This window comes from Megalopta genalis, chromosome 5, assembly GCF_051020955.1.
Source record: "Megalopta genalis isolate 19385.01 chromosome 5, iyMegGena1_principal, whole genome shotgun sequence".
NCBI lineage: Eukaryota > Metazoa > Arthropoda > Insecta > Hymenoptera > Halictidae > Megalopta > Megalopta genalis.
This window is the reverse complement of record NC_135017.1, coordinates 27306854-27312853: the sequence shown is the minus strand read 5'-3', so window position 1 is coordinate 27312853 and position 6000 is coordinate 27306854.

The window sequence follows — 6000 nt, the reverse complement described above, 5'->3', positions numbered from 1 at the left end:
TGGCAAATAAACTTTTTTTTTTGACATAGTAGTTACATATAGATATTATGTAGTTGAATTATTATGTAGTTTATTTGCCAAATTCTGTATTATGTGAGAAAAAAGAATTATTTATAATTTATTTAATATTCCAGAAATCTATTTTGCCCAGCCATTCTTTCATAGTCACGTAGATCAGCACGGTTTTGACGTTAAAAAATGTCTGTTCGTGGAGTAAAATATGTCTATATTAATTGTATTGATATTAATTGATCGTGGATTTTATGTATCTATTTAAAAAATGGGATCATGAAATATACAACAGTGAGAAGATTCAATGAAATTAAGAATGTTGATATAAATTCTCATTTTTACGATCATTTTACAAGAATTAGAATTCAGGACAAATTAAAGGATTTGTCTTTGTACACAGAAAATAAAAATGATACTAAACCTTGTCAATTTATGCAGCTTGGCAATCACTACTTACATAATATCGACAACATAAAAATTCAATTCAATTTTCATTTAAAACAAACGTATAACTACCATGTTTAGTAATCTCCACGTTTGAAACCACGTTTGAAATCTCCACAAGTCTAACACATTGTTATGGTGTTCGGGGTTGGTTTAACAAAAAGATTGCTCACTGTAGGATGCTGCTATCGCTTGCTAATTTACGTGTTCCCTAACATATGCAATGTTGTAGAACTGCTGTTTTAGTGCAATTATTATCATGTTATTCAACGAGTTGTTTTAATCGTTGGTTATATTAGCTTGATTTTGCACATGCTTAAATAAAAGTCATTCAGATTAACACACTTAGGGACGATTTGATGGTACGCGATGGAAATAGCTAGGGCCGCTAAGCGATTTCTTGAGAAGATTTTAACAGTAAATTGTAGGTTCCAGTGGAAAACAGTCATTTGTCACACGTGCATCAATTGTGTCTCTTTTTTCTTTATTAGTTCTTTTTATGTGGGTTTTTAATTCATTCGATAACCTATTATTGTCAAATCATTCACTTCTCATTATATGGAATTATATATAACATTTAACGTTCACTAAAAAATGTAATAAAATAAAGAATTTTGCAGCAAAAATTGAATAACAATCGTCGTTTACTGCCTATTTTATGTTTCATTTAAAATAAATACCGTTGCGTGCCGCATTTTCTATGAAAGTAACAATCTATTTCAAATTTGCTCGCCTCTAAAATGATAATATTGTGATGTTAATTATAGATTTTCGGCAATTATAAAATGATCGCAGATAATGTGTAATTGCGCTGGAACTGACGTATGAGTGAAAAGTTCAAGTTAGATATAATTTCTACGCAGAAAATCTCTATTGTAACATCTTAACGAAGATCCGCCTCGAGTTCTCAACAAGCATCTTCATCCTCCAGCGCACAATATCGAATATTACGACATCTCAGTGGCTCGGCAAAGAATATCTTAATTGCCAGACCCATCTCGGAACGGATCGCAATCGAATCTGTTTCCGATCTGTTCCGGGAATATCTCGAGCCATCCCCCGGGGGGATCCGTTATTCCTGCCATTGGATAAAGAGCAAATACCACGTCTGAAATATATATATCGGCGTGTATCGGCACCGCATTACGTTATGCTTAGACGTGCGCAACAATACAGTCATATAGGTCGGATATAAGCTTCGAGGCTCTTTCATCTTATCGTAGTATCAACGTCAAACGCACCAGACGCTCGACTCGACTCGACTCGAGGCGACTCGACACGACTCGACTCGACTCACCTCGGCTCTCTGACTGGTTTCCACCCATTCTCATTCTCCGTACGTATCCAGGCCGAGCCAACAGCCCAGTACCTAAACCTAAATCGTAGCCTGACTGCTTGTAACGTATCGCCTTTCACCGTATAAGCACGCACACGAACCCCTTCGACCGAGATCGAATCGGCTACCGACAACGCTTGCACACTTTTTCCTTGGACTTCGTCTATGACATTTTCGATCATTCTATTGCTGCACGTATTTTGTCTTCTTTCTTTAGATTTTATTATTCATGACCTTGTTCATCTTCCGCGAACCAGACGAGAGAAAATGACGCCCTGAATCATGTGGGGGTTGATTACGCCCTGAACATTATCCATTTACAAATGTGCCATTTATTTTGAAGGTGGCCTAAATCCATTTTCCAAAAACATCGAACCAGCTATTTTAATATTTATTTCATTTCAGCAAAGCCTCTAGATCGCAATAACCCTTAGAAACACAAAAATATTATACTACCATGTTATCAGTTACCAATATTTTCAAATTTATTAAAACGCAAAATCCTTAAATACCTGGACTTTGAAATAAACGGACTTGCGCCACATTCAAAATAAACGGCTCAAATATGTATTAATATATAAGGATGCACGTTAAAATGGTGTTTCATTATTTTTGTAATAATTAATTACAATATTGTATTTTAAAAATGAACAATTTACTAGTAACCTCTTGACATATCATTTTCTTCGCAGTTATTGCGATTAGAAATTTTTCGATTGCCATTTCTTAGAAGGGGAAGAAAATTGATGTTTATTGTATGCCTAAATTTACTTGAATGCTTAAATATTGACGACAAGATATTAGGATTTTATTCCAATTTTAGAGAACAGAATAATATCTATACGGTATACTAGAAATTTTCATGACGAATCGGATTCGTCAAAGTACGGTAAGGGGTTAATAAAAAATTCCCAGGCCACTCACATGTACTTTGTAACAACACGCTGCAATTTTAAAAGCCGCTGGGGTTAATATGACCGCACATGGTTCGCGGAAGGTTGACCCTCGATGGAGTGTTTTCTTGTCCACCCTATCTTTGGTCTTTGCAGGAAACAGTTTTAGCAGCTTCTTTGGAAGCTAGCGTGCAAACAAATGGTTATTACACTGCGATTTTATTATTTGTGACAAAAATGAGTAGGCCAAATATAAAACAGTAAACACATGATTAAGAAATGAAATAAATGCATATCTAGCTCTTGTATCTAGAAATTAGTGCAGACAATTTTTGTTCTGCACAAAAATTCGCCGGCTAACGATGAAACAAGCGGTTTTGTTATAATTTTGCTCATGATGCGTGTAGTCGAATGATCATTGGCTAGTGCGTATTTTCTTACAGGAATGAAGTTTGATTAAATCCTTAAAAGAATGAAGTTTAGTTAAATCTTTAAATAAATGAAGTTAATATTTGCCGCAAGTTACACATATATTGATTAAATGACTCATAAATGTATCTTTGCAATTTGAATAATCGTAAATTAAAAAATTATCCCGTCATTTTGACAAGTTTCGGAAACCTAGTCTTAATTTGGACAACTTTTTACTTTGCATAAAGATCCGCAGTCTATTGATGACAATGTGGGTTAAGTTCGAAGACATTAGGGGTTGACGCTTCGCCCCCTACTCCGGTTCATCTGATAGTATTTTCGTTTGCGTGCGACAGACTTCAAAGCAAACAGATCCGCTTCTTCGATCACCCTCTCTGTCCGCTCTCGTATGCTTACAATAAGAAATCGAGCCCCACGTATTATGGGATCGTGGTACCTCCCGCAGGGTACACGTTCAAAACAGAAGCGGCAAAAGTGAAGAGGCCACGTGCGAGCCAGACGCCCGCTAAGAGCTCGGGAACTGTTGAACCGCGTGATTCGTGAATCTTCGTGTTCAACGAATTAATGCATTATGTAAATCCAATTTATTTTCATTCCGCAGCACAGTGTACACAGTGCATACACTATAGAGGGTAGTGAGCGATCGATCTTTGTCGGTGTGTTCGATTGTAATGAAACAGAAAAGAATTTTTGACAGTAAAACTGTTCCATATTTACTTAGATAAATTTTATTTCCACATTGCTGTATTAAAATTTGTGGAAAATACAGTTTATTTTTATAATTGAAAATTGTACTATATATTAAAAAAAAAATTAATTGATCATTGCATTAGGATTTATTTGACTACTTTGCTGTTTTTTAACTGTTTTTGCTTCACTGTTTAACAGTTTTATGTTTGCACAGTAGTAATTGTAACGATTCTAAAACGGTTGCTTAAAAATGTATAATTCTTGTTAATAGAAATTACTCTGGTGAAAATAGCTTGGATACTTTTGCGAATTCGTATCAAATATTGCATGTTTTATTACTCTCTAATATTCCATTTATTTAACTACGTTGTTTGCTTGTTTTTAAAATCCACTCTAAATTCACTCTGAAACTTTCGAGGCAATGCAATATTTTATTTCACAGTTATTCCTGCATGCAACAATTCCTGTAAAAATGATGCGTCAAATTAACAAACTATAAAGACATCAGACGAATTTCCGAATACCTTAACATTCTCCTTAATTTATTCAAGTTATTTTAAATACATTTTCGTTCAACGTCTATTCCTTACAATCGATGCACAAAATTCATGACTTTCCATAAAGATCCACAGTCTGTAAACAATACATACGACTGTCAGTAAATAAGATCATTAACAATGAAACGCACCCTTTTAAAACCGTGCTTGAACAAAGGACTGATAGGATTTAGAGGCAAGCACCACGAGCGATCCGCAGACAAGGCTTCGAAATTTTTAGAATTCCAAATAATTTCATCGATAGAATTGAGCGGTATCGCCGATGAACCAACGAATACGCTCTAAACGAATTGCCATATCGTGGCACGTTCATGGTTCTTATGATCGCGGTGTATCTCTCGCGGACGCAGGTTGTTGCCGGTGGAAACGGGGTTGGAGGTCGACAAGCGGAGGGCCGATCGACGAGAAACGTCAAAGTGTCTATACGCACGCGGTGCGCGATAATATCGTTAACCCTCGACTCGGCAGGCTTGTTTCCGCAAACCTGATAATCCGTGATCAGCTCCGACGCGACGGTGTACGGTGTATACCCTGTGATCGCGCGCGCGCGCACAGCCACGGGTATCTATATCTATAATACGTCGACGTATTGGGGACTGAGATTCGGCGGACCCCCTCGACTCGACTTGCGATTATTCAATTCATCGGCCTGTCAAAAGCACCAGTGCACGCTCTGTTCCCCGATCGTTCCCTTTCTCTGTCTCGCTCTGCCTTTCGTCTCCACTTTTCACCCCCTCCAGTCTCTCCCACTTTCTCTCTCTCCCTCGCTATGTCCCTTTCTTTCTCTCTCTCTCACTCTGTCTCTTTCTTTCTCTCTCTTCTCTCTTTCCCTCGCCGTGGCTCGGTCTCGTTCTGGACGACCCTGTGCACACCCTCACTTTTCGTCTCTCTTTCGCGAAGCTCGCCCCTCGACGCACCCTTTCCTTTCTCCTTCTTTCCATTTTGCCGGGGTACCCCCTGCTTCCCACCCCGTTTCGCCAGCCCGCCGTACGGTCTCTCTGTTTCACGCTCTCTATCCTCTCTATCCGCCGCCCTCAGTAGCTCCACACCGCCACGGTGGAACGATTAGGAGCAATACGTTGCGATAACTGCCCCTAATATCCCGGCACCGCTGCCATACGCAATACAAATTAGGGAAGCGTACCGTGAAAGCACGCCGGATATTTGATTCTACGATTTTCTCGGCGGCATCACGACCTATCCCCCCTCTCTCTCTTCCTCGCTCTTTTTCTACGTTCTGTCCTACCTCTCGGCGTCCACCCCCGACCATCATGCAAGGGATTTCGCTGAAACCGATTTTCTACTTTCTGGATATAATAGCTCCTGCGGCGCGTGTACGGTTAAATTTATCGGCGGCGGATCCGCGGCGAGGAAAATTGTTTGTCGTCCGGGAAATATATATTAGATCGAACCCCACAGGGTTTACAGGTAGATGGTGCTTCTTGGTGCTCGCGGCTGGGTTTCATGGTACGTGTCCATCTGAGAGTTTCTATCGACAGTTGCTCTCGGCAGCGCACTCTCATACCGCGTGTCCACCCGAGAGCAACTTCAAGAATTTTGACTTTTCGATGGTTAAAGTAGAAACGTACGTGAAATCACGCGAAATCGTAGGAAAAATAATACCTGAAATCCGTCC